The following is a 16,165-nucleotide window of genomic DNA, read 5'->3' as shown; positions in this document are numbered from 1 at the left end:
TCCAATCCAAATTCCAATCAAATCCAATCCAAATCCAATCCAAATCCCAATCCAAATCCAATCCAAATCCAATCCAAATCCAATCCAAATCCAATCCAATCCAATCCAAATCCAATTCCAAATCCAATCCAAATCCAATCCAAATCCAATCCAAATCAATCCAAATCCAAATCCAATCCAATCCAAATCCAATCCAAAATCCAATCCACAAATCCAATCCAAAATCCAATCCAAATCCAATCCAAATCCTAATCCAAATCAATCCAAAATCCAATCCACAATCCAATCCAAATCCAATCCAAAATCCAATCCAAATCCAATTCCAAATCCAAATCCAAATCCAATCCAAATCCAATCCAAATCCAATCAAATCCAATCCAATCCAATCCAAATCCAATCCAAATCCAATCCAAATCCAATCCAAATCCAATCCAAATCCAATCCAAATCCAATCCAAATCCAATCCAATCCAATCAATCCAATCCAAATCCAATCCAATCCAATCCAAATCCAATCCAAATCCAATCCAAATCCAATCCAAATCCAATCCAAATCCAATCCAAATCCAATCAAATCCAATCCAAATCCAATCCAAATCCAATCCAAATCCAATCCAAATCCAATCCAAATCCAATCAAATCCAATCCAAATCCAATCCAAATCCATCCAAATCCAAATCCAAATCCAATCCAAATCCAATCCAATCCAATCAATCCAATCCAATCCAATCCAAATCCAATCCAAATCCAATCCAAATCCAATCCAAATCCAATCCAAATCCAAATCCAATCCAATCCAATCCAAATCCAATCCAAATCCAATCTAACATCCAATCCAAATCCAATCCAAATCCAATCCAAATCCAATCCAAATCCAATCCAATCCAATCCAAATCCAATCCAAATCCAATCCAAATCCAATCCAAATCCAATCCAAATCAATCCAAATCCAATCCAAAATCCAATCCCCAAATCCAATCCAAATCCAATCCAAATCCAATCAAATCCAATCAATCTAATCCAATCCAAAATCCAAGTCCAATCCAATCCAAATCCCAATCCAAATCCAATCCACAATCCAATCATTAAATCCAATCCAAATCCAATCCAAATCCAATTCCAAAATCCAATCCAAATCCAATCCAAAATCCAATCCAAATCCAATCCAAATCCAATCAAATCCAATCCAAATCCAATCCAAATCCAATCAATCCAAATCCAATCCAAATCCATCCAAATCCTAATCCAAATCCAATCCAAATCCAATCCAAATCCAATCCAAATCCAATCAATCCAATCCAAATCCAATCCAATCCAACAATCCAATCCAAATCCAAATCCAATCCAAAATCCAATCCAAATCCAATCCAAATCCAATCCAAATCCAATCCAAATCCAATCCAAATCCAATCCAAATCCAATCCAATCCAAATCCAATCCAAATCCCAATCCAATCCAATCCAAATCCAATCCAAATCCAATCCAAATCCAATCCAAATCCAATCCAAATCCAATCCAAATCCAATCCAAATCCAATCCAAATCCAATCCAAATCCAATCCAAATCCAATCCAAATCCAATCCAATCCAATCCAAATCCAATCCAATCCAATCCAAATCCAATCCAATCCAATCCAAATCCAATCCAAATCCAATCCAAATCCAATCCAAATCCAATCCAAATCCAATCCAATCCAATCCAAATCCAATCCAAATCCAATCCAGATCCAATCCAAATCCAATCAAATCCATCCAATCCAATCCAATCCAAATCCAATCCAAATCCAAATCCAAATCCAATCCAAAATCCAATCCAATCAATCCAATCCAAAATCCAATCCAAATCCAATCCAATCCAAATCCAATCCAAATCCAATCCAAATCCAATCCAAATCCAATCCAAATCCAATCCAAATCCAATCCAAATCCAATCCAAATCCAATCAAATCCAATCCAAATCCAATCCAATCCAATCCAAATCCAATCCAAATCCAATCCAAATCCAATCCAAATCCAATCCAAATCCAATCCAAATCCAATCCAAATCCAATCCAATCCAAATCCAATCAAATCAAATCCAAATCCAAAATCCAATCCAAATCCAATCCAAATCCAATCCAAATCCAATCAAATCCAATCCAAATCCAATCCAAATCCAATCCAAATCCAATCCAATCCAATCCAAATCCAATCCAAATCCAATCTAAATCCAATCCAAATCCAATCCAAATCTAATCCAAATCCAATCCAAATCCAATCCAAATCCAATCCAAATCCAATCCAAATCCAATCCAAATTCCAATCCAAATCCAATCCAAATCCAATCCAAATCCAATCCAAATCCAATCCAAATCCAATCCAAATCCAATCCAATCCAATCCAAATCCAATCCAAATCCAATCCAAATCCAATCCAAATCCAATCCAAATCCAATCCAAATCCAATCCAAATCCAATCCAAATCCAATCCAACCCAAATTCAATCCAAATTAAATTCAAATCTAATCCAAATCCAATCCAATCCAATCCAATCCAAATCCAATCCAAATCCAATCCAAATCCAATCCAAATCCAATCCAAATCCAATACAAATCTAATCCAAATCCAATCCAAATCCAAATCCAAATCTAATTTAAATTTAATCTAAATCCAATCCAAATTAAATCAAATCCAATCAAAACCAAATCCAATCAAAATCTTTTTTCAGATATAATCCAAATCCATCCAAATTGATTCCAATTCTTAATTTAATTCAAGGCCAAAACTAATCCAAATGCTATCTAAATGCAATCCAAATTAAATCACATCCAAACCAAATCCAATCCAAATTGAATCAAAACCCAATCCAATTCTAAATCCAATCCAAATCTGATCCAAATCATATCCAAATCCAAACCCAATACAATCAAAGCGCAATCCAAATCCAATCCAAATCCAATACAAATCCAACCCAAATCCAAACCTAGTCAATTATAAATACAACTCCAATCCTATCCAACTTCAACTAAAATCTAAGTCAAATCCATTTCTAGTCAATTACAAATACAACTCCAATCCATATCTAATCCAATCCCAATCAATTACAAATAGAGCTCCAATCCAAATCTTATCCGAATGTCATCCAAATCCATTTCAAATTTAATCTAAATCCATTGCAAATTAAATCAAATTCAATCAAAAACTTTTTTCAGATTTAATCCGAATCCAACCAAATTGAATCCAAACCTTAATTTTATTCAAGTCCAAATCCAAACCAAATGCTATCTAAAGGCAATCCAAATTCAAACCAAACCCAATTCAAATTGAATCAAACCCCAATCCAATTCTAAATTCAATCCAAATCTGATCCAAATCCAAATCCAATACAATCAGAGCGCAATACAAATCCAATCCAAATCCAATCCTAGTCCATTACAAATACAACTCCAATCCAATCCAACTTCAATAAAATTCTAATTCAAATCCATTCCTAATCTATTACAAATACAACTCCAAATCCGTATCTAATCCTATCCTAATCCATTACAAATAGAACTCCAATCTATATGTAATCCGAACGCCATCCAAATTCAATTCAAATTCAATCTCAATTCAATCCAAATCCAATGCAAATGAAATCAAATTCAATCCGAATCCAAACCAAATCTATTCTAAATCCGATCAAAATCCATTTCAGAAATATTACAAATCCAATCAAAACCCAATCCAATCAAAATCCATTTGAGATTTAATCCAAATCCAATCAAATTAACTCCAAATATTAATATAACTCCAGTCCAAATCTAATCCAAATGCTATCTAAATGCAAACCTAATTAAATAAAATCCAAACCAAATCCAAATCAAATCCAAACCGAATCAAAACCCAATCCAATTCAAAATCCAATCCAAATCCAAACCGAGTCCATTACAAATACAACTCCAATCCCATCCAACTTCAATAAAAATCTAATTCAAATCCATTCCTAATCGATTACAAATACAACTACAATCCATATCTAATCCAATCCCAATCAATTACAAATAGAATTCCAATCCATATCTAATCCGAATGCCATCCAAATCCAATTCAAATTTAATCTAATTCCAATCCAAATCCAATCAAAATCTTTTCCAGATTTAATCCAAATCCAACCAAATTGAGTCCAAATCTTAATTTAATTCAAGTCCAAATCCAATCCAAATGCTATCTAAATGCAATCCAAATTAAATCAAATCCAAACCAAATCCAAATCTAATCCAAATTGAATCAAAACCGAATCCAATTCTAAATCCAATCCAAATCTAATAAAAAACCTAAATCCAATCCAAATCCAAATGTAGTCCATTACTAATAGAACTCCAATTCCATCCAACTTCAATGAAAAACTAATTCAAATCCAATCATAATCAATTCCAAATACAACTTCAATCCATATCTAATTCAATCTTAATAAATTACAAATAGAACTCCAATCTAATCCGAATGCCATCCAAATCCAATTCAAATTTATTCTCGATTCAATCCAATATAAATTACATTAAATCCAATCCGAATCCAAATCTATTCCAAATCCGATCACATTCCATTTCAGAACTATTACGAGACCAATCAAAACCAAATCCAATCAAAATCCATTTAAGATTTAATACATATCCAACCAAATTGAATCAAAATATTAATTTTAATTCAAGTCCAAATCCAATCCAAATGCTATCTAATTGCAATCCCGAATCAATCAAATCCAAATCCAATCCAAAGGAAGATCAAACCCTCAGAAGAAAACCTGCATTAATTTTGTTCATTTTGGAGTCCTCTCGCTCCAGTCTCTTATATTTTTCTTTTTTTTTTATTATTATTTTAGCCTCAGAGACCTCTCGCTCCGAATTTTTTTAACATTTTTTTTTTACGCTTCGGAGACCTCTCGCTCCGATATTTAATTTTTCTTTTGTTTCTCAGAGACCTCTCGCTCTTTTTTTTTTCTTTGAAGACCTCTCGCTCCAGAATCCATGTTTTTTTCATCTTCGCTTTTCACTGAATTTGTCCGATGCGCCTCCTTTTTTTCCACACTCTCCCATTATTTCTGTTAATTATCATCACAATCGACCTTTCATCACTCCACGTGGCTAGCCGACGCGCCGCCATTTTTTTTAAGTTCTTCGTTCCTCCCAAATTATGCGTTGCATCCTTAACGTTTTTTTTTTCTTGCAAATTGCTTGTCAATCCGGAGAAATAAATACTTACCGGACGGGAGCGTCCACTGCGCCATTGTCGTAACCACTCTTTTCTGAATTCGCAAAATTTTCTAATTTGGCGAATTCCACCATCCTCCATCAACTAATAATTTTGCTGCAAATATACAGCGAAATCGAATAACGCACGTCCGATCGTGCAAACTTTATCCAACAGAATGACGATTCAGCGCCGTTGTAGTGGCCTCGAACCTTCACATATGCTGGGCTCCGATCGCGACGAACGCGATCTCTGACCTCGTTTGAGTGAAATTTCCGAAGCACAACCGATTTCTTACCGACGCGAAATAGTCGAATTTCTCTATTCCCCCCCCCCACTCTCTTGATGCTCTACTTATGCACCGAAGGTACGCACGCATACATTCTCACGTAATTTTCACCGGTGTGCTCTCTCCATCGTCACCCTTCTCTCAATGATGATCGCATACTTCACATACCATACATATACACGGTCCCTTTGCTACTCACCGAGGCCGAAAACCCAGGCGATTTCGCGGCTTTCCGCTTGCTCTCTACTGGCACGACGACAAAGCATCCGTATCGACCCGAATCACAGACGAACTATTCCATTCCATCGTTCCATTTTCCTTTAACGGATATTGTAGCATGCTTCAATTTATTTTGAAACACGCTAAAAATTCGGCAATCATGATTCGTCGCTATTATTATTTTTCTCATGTTTACCAACCAAGCTTTATCTACCACACGTTCCAGTTAATACGTAATGTCAGAAAGACAAATGAGAAGAAGAAGTGTAACACTAATCCAATAAATCAACACATTTTCGGATTAAGCATTCAATGGGATTCACTAATTAATTAATCAATAAATACGCAAAGTGGCATTTACGTTACTCGACAAAACGTGACTTTAGATTATTCTGATACAAAAGGAAGAACAGTGCCTGAGGGGCGGTCGCGATAGACAATTGATATCTAGAGAACGATTTACCTACAGATGATTTTAAGATAACAGGTTGTCCCCGGTTCGTTAGGGGATTACAGATGATGCATTATTTCTAAATCAAAGGCCAACCCATTTTGCTTAAGTTGTTGTCTAATTATGTTTCAGTTTAATCATTCCCTGTAGAAGCAATAGCGTAGCTAGGGGGGTGCGGTGGGTGCGGTTCGCACCGGGTCCCGAGCTCCTAGGGGCCCCAAAATCGCAGTGCGGGTTTCTCATAGCATAAAAAGATCGACATAGCTTTTAGGAAATTTACATTGTAAGACTTCATTTTATAAAGTGGACACTTTGTTTATGCTATATCTTTTTTATTTATTAACAAAATCGTAATCGGTTTTCTGTGTATCGTTGACCTATATTATTCTAAAATGCTATCTTTGAGAATGCTTTTGGTTGAAGAGCTAAAAAGTTTTTCCAAAAACTCTTAAAAAAAGCTGTCCGTCAAAGTTTAACATTATTTTTCGCAAAACAAAAATCCTTATCTTTATGAACAAATTGTATGTTTGTATCCTTTACTATTCTACTAAAGGTAAAGCTTTAAAAATATCAATTATATTCCACCATTCTATGACATTAGGTAACTTTAGTGATTTACCCATTTATGGCCAAATTTGCTGATACACCATCCTTTCACTCCCAGCAAAAGAGAAAAGTAAAAAGCGTGTTCCAAACTAGTTTGGATTACTAAAGAAACTATATTAGTATAAACGAAAGCTAAATCGTGAGATTAAACTACAGTCTTAAGTATAAATTTGACCGTTTTACTAAAAAGTCTCATACTTTTAAAATCATGTACGCATATTTATCGATCTACAGCAAATTGTAAATAGTTTTCTCCGAATTTTCAATTGGTAATCTCAGAATAACATATTATGAAAATAATATGTGGAAAATAAAATCGATTTTATTACAGCAGTGTTGCCAATTTTGATGATTGTCAATGTACTTTGATAGGTCTTCTAAGAATAAAACAATTGTGTTTCTGTTGTGCTTTGAATGTGACGTGGGGACTAAATAAGTAACTCTATGAAGGCGTAAGTTATTTTTCATATTCATACTATATTAGGACTTCCGTCAGGACGTACTTTTACACAAAAAATTCTACAATTCCCATCAAATTTAAAAAAAAATCATTAAAAATATACGGGAAAATTGATTTTATTATATCTGTAAAATTGTTGCTCCAAAAATAACTTGATTTTTTCCATCAGGCTTCTGATTGATGATGCTTTCGAAGAACAAGCCTTTTTTGAAAATAGAAAATATAAATTATCGAATTTTCCAGCCAATTTCCTACAATCATTGATTTGATAACCTCAAAAAATCGACCGATCTAATCGTTGTTCCATATTCGTGTGAAATTTAATTGTTTTGGAGAATTTTTATTATCACAACATTGTACAATACTAGTCGAACGATGTGCAAAAAACCGATTGAAATTTCAATGATTAATAAGAAAGATACAGCATGCACAAGGTGTCCACTTTATAAAATGAACAGTCCTTAAGATCCCAAAAAGAAAATGAGTATGTCAACTTTGTCAACATTGTCAAGCATAAGTTTTGGAGGATACTGGGACAGGGGCCCTTTGATCATCCCTAGCTTTAGGGTGAGTCGAGGGCCCCGAGTGAACCGTGGCTTTGGGCCCCCACATTTCTGGGGCCTTCACAAATATTTATTATCTAAGTTATTGTCCTTTTTGTTGTTCAATCGATTGCACGCATGAGAGAAGCAAGCCTTCTAATTGACTGTTTAACGATAAACTTGCGACGATCGACGCGCCACCATATTTCATAAAACGGAGGATATTAGAACTAACTTGGAGGTGATGTTTTGGAGGTTATTTGGCAATTTGGAAGTTAAAATCCCCTCCAAACACTAGCGATTTTGCGGTGGGGTGTTGACGTTTGATCACGAATAGCTAAACGCGGCCCTGATGTAGATATCTAAGCTGGCTCAGATACCTATTTTGAAGATGTTGATGATTGAGAATGGATGCTGAATTAATCTTATAAATTCATATTTATATAATACTTCATGAATTCTGATTTCTAATCAAATCAACCCAAGTTTGTAGGCCTCCAAAAATCTAAAAAATTGGTGAGTTTTTTACTTGTACCGTAATCCGGGGTAACATTGATCATTTTTTTGAATATTTCTCAAATATTTCGTTTGAAAATGCAGATGTGAAAAATTTTATATTTTTAAAACAAGTACTGTCACCCATAGCTCGTGACTATATACTGTATTTTGTTTTTTGAAAGATTTAAGCATGTTAAAAAAATGTTTTAAGTGATTTTTTGATTTAGCTGATATGGGGTAACATTGATCACCTATGTACACAATGTTCGGTAATATTGAAAATGTCGTTACTCACTTAAATCATGGCCCCCGAAGCCGAATATGAAGGCCAAACGCTTACAAGTCATTTACTTTTTAAGTTATTTTAAAATTAAAAACACCTCGAACCACGGAATACGCCTAAAGGTAGGCAATTTCCTAAGGGAATTCTATATTCTTAATAGTAATTCGTTAATGTTGCCTAATTGAGCATACTTATGAAAGTTTTGACAACGGAATCGTTTTCGGCGATGCCATTTTTAGTAAGAACCGCATTTTCCTTGCTTATATCGTTTGCAGAACTTATGTGAGACATGAATGTTCGGTAGTGTCATCCTTACCCATTGAAATAATTGTTTCGAAAAGTTGGCAAATTTACGCATAAAGTAAACGCAATTTACGCAGAAATCTTCACTTTCATTAGCTTATGAATATAAGGAAGAGAAGCACCATTCATGATTTGGAAATGTTCCATCAATAAATGGTGCTACGAACTTTTTACGAGATGGGTCATTCCGATCAATGTTACCCCGCTGATCAATGTTACCCCGGATTACGGTACACATTTTCTTACTATCTGAACCATTCTCATCGCCACTAGAAATGATACAGAGATCATCATTTTTTTTAATACATTTACGTAACGTTCTATAAACGTACTCATGAGGTTGTTTTTCCTATCTTTATTTGGTAGGCACTCCGTGTTATTCAACCGCTACTGTGCCGAGTTTCTTTCTATAGGTATCTGTCTGATTACTCCTAGCCATACAGATTCTATTATTAGATGCCCTATTGCTTGTGTATACACTATTGTGTATTTACATTGCCTACTTCACAATCCACGCTCGATTGGAATTATCGAGTAGGTAGGAAGAATAATTCTTATTATTCGAGCTGTTTTTTGTTTTTGCTGATGTTCGTTCCAATCCATTCGTCCGTATGCATTGCCAGCGTTCATAGCGTGAAGGTCCAACTATGGATCGGTGTGATGAGGATTTTTATTATCCACGAAGAAATGCCAGTGTCGCAGTTATTTTCGATGCGTTTTCGAGAGGAGATTCTGTCCCATCCATATAGTGTCTATCCTCCGTGATGCATCTCGAGTAACCGGACGAGAGTTTTTTGTTGGAGGGGCTGGGAATCAAACCCATGACCATCTACTTATCAAAGCAGAAGTGTAGCCAACTACGCCACGTGACCCCCCAGGGTTCAAACAAATAATGTACGAAACAGTAAATTTGACGAATTATAATTTTATAATTTTATGTATTTATTTAGATCGCAATTCCTGCAGGTATTATTTTTTAAATCATCCAATAATACCTACAAAAAACATCCAATAGGATAAAATTCTCCTGGTGTTCGGTGAAGTAGAGTATCTTTTCATCAGTATTCGGTGACATACTCTAGAGCAGCGTGCTGCCTTTGCCTCTTTGCGAGGGAGCGAAAAAGTGCTAAACAAAGAGGCAACGAAAATTGAGCGAGGAAGATGCAGCACAAAACACAACAGAGTAAAATTCCATAAAAAAAAGAGTGCCATCACAATTCTCAAGAGTTCGTTTGAAGCGTGAGTAAAGGTGAGCATCGCAACAAGAGAGAGTGAGTTAAAAAAAACTCTTTGCATTATTTTGCACTCTCACTCGAACCGCTTGAGGATCTGTGTTGAAAACTTTAAGTTTAGTTTTTACTCCGCAGAAAAACGGCGAAATCGCCTCATCTTTGCATCGCAGAGGAGTTTCTATCATGCCTGATTTTACCAATATATATTTTTATTAAACAAATCCAGAGATTCATTTAAGATTTCGTTGTAAAAAGAGATCATATTTCCAAGAATTCGTTGTAGATTTCTTTCAAGAATTTTTGCAGAAATTCTAATTCGATTTCTTCAGAATCAAAATTAGCAACAAATCCAGGGAACTTTTTTCAGCAGTTTCATGTAGAAACAGTACAGAATATTCAGAGCAATGCCACCAGGATTTTTATTTTGTAATTTAGGGGTTCTTATATAGATAACGGATTTTTAGAGAAAGGTATTCATCTTAGAAGCTTAAATCTCTCAGATAATAGGAAATGCTATTGGATTCGTCCTTCATTTTTTGTCCATTCGTCCATTGTTACAAAAAGTTCTTTGAGTAATAAAAGCAGTGATTTCCCCTTAAACTCCTTAGCCATTCTATCAGTTTTTTTTTTTAAATTCTTCTAAAACTTCTTTTATTAGAAGTACCTATATAAATCCAATAATTTCAAGAATTTTGACGAAGTTCCAAGATTTTTTTGGAAGAATCTCAGCACGTTTTTCTTATCAAGGGGTGTATTCTAAAATTTTCTCTGAGGATACCTATGAGTTTAAAAAAAAAGAAATAGAAAACCTTCTTTAGCCATTTAGCTGCACAGACTGTAACTTAAATCTAGACAACGGACAAGCATGCTCCAGTGGCACAGCCGAGAAACATTCCTGACGAAAAGTTTTGACGTCTGAAGCGGGAATCGAACCCACACCCCATGACACGAAGCGATTACTGCCTGGCGACACTAACCACTCGGCCACGAAGCCCAGTTTCGCTGAAAATTCCCCATAATATATTATTAAATATTAATTATTTAAATTATTTAATATTTAAATTAAACAATTTATCTTGATTGTCTCCTTGATCTGCCTCGAAAACCACAACAAAATTTCAGGAATTTGCGCAACATACAGAAAGTTTTTTGTGTCTTTATTTTATATAGATTTTCAGATTCCGCAGCTGGTTCGCCTCTTACAATACAGAAAGTTTTTCAAGAATACGAACATAAAAGAAGATCTATTGAACAGAAACGTAAAGAAACTTTTTAAGCAATTGCTCTATTTATAATTTTCGTATCCATAAAACGTTTCATCAAAAACTATTTCTTTGCGGAAGTTCTGGCTATGTCCTCGTTTGGGTGGATTTCATCGGCAGAACATTTTTTAAACCTTAAAGCTAAGTATGCTGTTCCGCTCAAGAAAAGTAAAAATTTCTGCGGAAGAAATGGTAAAGAAATTTTGTACAGTGAGCTCCATTTGAAATGACATTTCTTTTCAATTGCGTATTGCGATCAAAGAGAAATGCTTTTCTTGACTATTTCTTGCAAGAAATTTCCCACGCATTGAGATAGGCGATTACTTTTCTGTTGCAGTGCATACTTCGCTTAAATCACGAAATTTTCTTCCAAATGGTAAACGTTTTCGATAAAGTGTTGAAGTTTCGTGTGAGGTCGGTAATAAAAGAAATATTTTGCAAACCTCTATTTGAGGGGCCCCCAAATTTACCTCCGCACCGGGCCCCCAAAAGTCTAGCTACGCCACTGTGTAGAAGTGTTGAATTCGTCTTAATCCATGGTAAAATTTATGATGTCCTACGATTGCAATAACCACTTTTCCTTATCGGTTACATGTAGCAATGTTGGTCATTATCAGTGCCTTATGGCTTGTAGCTCTAGTCCAAGCACAGTCAAAGCACAATCACAGTGATGGCGCTAGTGAACTTACTTCAGTAACAAGCGCCAAGCCAAGCGCCAAGCAGTCTGCTGCTCATCGACCTGAATCAACTGACGAAAGTTGTATGGGAGAAGGCCATTACATTGATTCGTGGCGTTGCAAAGGTGGAAAATCACGAGGTTGAATTGATAAGGTCTGACCATGATGAAGAAAAAGAAAACCAAATTTAGAACTATAGTGCTCAACAAAAAAAATAATTTCTACTTATTTTTTTTTTTTTTTTGTCTTTATTTAAGAGGCTTTCAGCCGAACGCTGGTTCACCTCCATATTTCTACTTATTCATTCCATCTTTAAATTAGTAAACTAAAACGCCTAAAACGCGTTTACTAAAAGTAAACTAGGGGCCTTCCTTAGCCGAGCAGTTAGAGCCCGCGGCAACAAAGCAAAACCATGCTGAAGGTGTCTGGGTTCGAATCCCGGTCGGTCCAGGATCTTTTCGTAATGGAAATTTCCTTGACTTCCCTGGGCATAGAGTATCATCGTACCTGCCACACGATATACGAATACGAAAATGACATCTTTGGTTAATAACTGTGGAAGTGCTCATAAGAACATTAAGCTGAGAAGCAGGCTTTGTCCCAGTGAGGACTTTAATGCCAAAAAGAAGAAGAAGCTACATTTACACACGGAACTAACCAAATGACTGATGGGACTAACAGACACCCTCAGTGTATAAGTGCTGGTGATCTTCTATTTTTAGGCAACAATGCCACCTGTCACATCAGAATCTGCATTCTGCTTGATGTGCTGCACGCCTTCTTGTACCATCCGAATCCGAAGCGAACACTTTATTTGCAGGGTTGCTGTCCGGCATTCTTGCAACATGCCCTGCCAATCGTTGTTACTAAAATTTAGAAAACTGCACTTACGTCCTTTGTGCCACCTCTAAACCATCACCAAAATTCTCATTTTTCACGGGTGTTATTTTGAGACCGATGATTTTTTAGCCCTGGGCTAGTTCATCTCGGGACCAACGGCTTTACTTCCCTTCCGAAGGAAATCGTCACAGATTTTTTTGTGACTATCTCGGGAATGGGATTCGACCCCAGGTCCTCGGCGTGAGAGGCGTGTGTTCTAACCCCTACACCAGATCCGTCCCCTAAAGTCGTGGATTAATGTCCATATGAATTCTGAAGGAATTTCTGTCAGAAATCTCCGGAGAAATTCCTGAAGGATATCCATGGAGTAGTTCCTGGTAGGAATCTCCAGATAAATTTCTGAGCCTAATCTCCGGAGGAATTTCTGGAGATAAGCCCCGAATAAATTTCTGGAGAAAATCTCCCGAGAAATTACTGGAGGTAATCTCTGGAAACATTCTTGGAGCAAATCCCTGGAAGGATTCCTGAAGGAAATCCCCGGAGGAATTCTTGCAGTAAATCCCTGTAGGAAATCCAAAACGAAATTCCTAGTGGGAATCCATAGAGGAGTATCCGGCGGAAATCCAGTAAGACATATTGGAGGAATTTCGGTAGAATTCCTAGAAGAGCTCCTGGAGATTTCTGTAGGAGGACTTCGTTGAGGAATCTTTCGATGTACTCCCGTAGAAATTCGTTGTGGAATCCTTGGACGAATCTTTGCAGGAATTCCTAAAAAAATCTCCGAGGAAATAACTTAACCTGCCTTCTTAAATCACTCTTAACTTTTGCACCTTCACCTCCTTTACTTCCAAGCTCTCCAAATATTTATAAAAAAAACTCAACGATGGAATATTGTTCCTGTTTTCACTTGCCTTAAATAAATAGGAACCAGAGACGGTGACTGTTTCGAAAGAAACAGAAATCTCGCAGCAGCGTTTTAATTTGCGCAGCTCAAAGCCAAAAAAGATAATTGTTTTAATTAATTAACTCATTACGCGTGGTAAAGATGAACAAATTATGGGTGAAATTATGAAAAAAATCCACTTGCTCGGCTGGGGTTTGAACCCAGGACTCTTGTATGCTAGACGAGCGCTTTACCAACTAAGCTACTGAGCCACTTTGACTCAATAACTGAGTTGGTTACAAGTTTAGAATTCAAATCCCTACAGACCACGCGGACCCTTTTCATAACCCATATCCATCCATCTCATTTTACTACACACGCGAAAAGAGCGAGTGCGATTTAATTAGTGTTGAAACCAAGATTGATTGAAGGGAGGTTCAGTGATCTAAGCAGTCAGTGGGTGTGAAGTGAGGTCAGCTACAGGGGAGGTGAAAGTGACAGTTGGCGAGCTGGCTAGCTGGCGAGTATATTTTCATGTATCGTTTCTATGGGAATGTTAGGGATTGTTTACCACAGAAAACAAATCCTACCGGTAAGTGAAAATTTTCTCCCGCATTTCTGAGTAACGTTTACCTTCTTCGTGTGTTTTAGAGGATGTAAAATGCAAGTGTTTCATTGATTAAATTGAGGAAAGCTACTAGGATGCTACATTTCTTCTATGACTAGTAAAATTAAAAAACCGAACGAAACGGGATGGAGTGTGACTGTGAAAAATGTTTGGAGGTACGTCTTGAGTTAGCACCTTCCAACCAAAACAAACTCGCCAGCTGTTAACGTAAACATGGTACTTCAAAATGGCAAATTAAACATTCTGACACATTCCCTTCTAGATACCTTGGTTGAAACTGTTTGCCTATCGTACCTACATCGCTTCCACAACAACTGTATTGTTGAAGAGTAAAGATGCGGGAAGGCTATCAACGTGTCGTGCTGTAGGGATTTAAATTCTAAACTTGTAACCAACTCAGTTATTGGGTCACCAAATGGCTCGGTAGCTCAGTTGGTAAGGCGCTCGTCTAGCATACAAGAGTCCTGGGTTCAAATCCCAGCCGAGCAAGTGGATTTTTTTCATAATTTCACCCATAATCTGTTCATCTTTACCACGCGTAATGAGTTAATTAATTTAATTACCATGCGGGTTGGATTACCAAACAGCTCAATATAAGCGTCAATTTATAGATAATTGTTTATTAGACTTCTTTTTTGAAAATTGTATCGTAATCCATACATTTGGTTTCGCCTATCGGTTCAGAACCCTACCAGATAAAGCCAAGATTCTTATGGTATACCTGCGAGTAGAATAATGATAATTTAATTATTCATTGAATCACATAATCGACCTAATTCATACTTTTTTGCACGTATTTAACAATTAGAGCATAAATTAATGGGACATATAAGTGGAAACATCGAAATTATCGAATCTGTGATAGGAATAATGCATTCAATAATAGATTCTTAGGTTACCAAATTAATTATACACTACTGATCAGTGAATCAATTGTCACCCAGCACGCAGCAACAAAGACATTGTCACCTCCTATTCTTGTTGCAACAATTTTATTCCGCATCATCAGTTTATCACCACTTGAACAGAATAAGACAATGATCGACCACCAAGTGCGCTGCGATTTTCTGGGCTTCGCATTGCAATTTTAGAGAACTTTCTCTGTGTTGGTAAACATTGACACATTATCAAAGAGCATCCATAAAACAAATTTGGTTTTAGTTAAGAATAACTGATTAATCGCGAGTTGAAAAGGTTGCAACAATGTTGCGCTCTGTGATTGTCTTGACAATTTTGCTTTTGATTGTATCCTTATCCGCAACAGTTGTGACAAACGGTTGTGAGCGAGCTTGCTTTGTTGTTTGTTTTTGACAATTTGATTCACTGCTACTGATCATTACCGGCCCTCTTTAGCAAACCACTTCAATATTGTATTCCACGATCTGCACCAAAAATGTGGTGTTTTGATAATCAGCAATCACTTAACTCGATAATAAGAAATAAATCGTAAATGTGCCAAATTCATAGAGCTCAACAATGTGGTGCACGTTTCACCCACTTCACTGGCCTTTATAATTCTTATTCTCTAGGTAGCTCTCGATCTATTGTGCAGTCGGATTCTGCACACCGCTCCGGTTGTCATCGTCCGTGCTGCGAGAACACCAGATTTTGAACAGATCAAATCTTGGACCAAATCCGACCAAAAATAGACCAGGCAGTTAGCCTGTTCAAAAAAAAAAAAGACCAGAAAAATGGTATTAAAAATGGAACATCATTTGAAACACCGGTGCAAGCTCCAATTTTTAACATGGTCCACAAGTTTAGACCGACCCGGTTATTTGGAC

Source organism: Aedes aegypti, chromosome 2 (genome assembly GCF_002204515.2).
Source record: "Aedes aegypti strain LVP_AGWG chromosome 2, AaegL5.0 Primary Assembly, whole genome shotgun sequence".
In the NCBI taxonomy this organism is placed as follows: domain Eukaryota; kingdom Metazoa; phylum Arthropoda; class Insecta; order Diptera; family Culicidae; genus Aedes; species Aedes aegypti.
The sequence above is the reverse complement of the archived record's forward strand: the minus strand, read 5'-3'. Positions refer to the sequence as shown.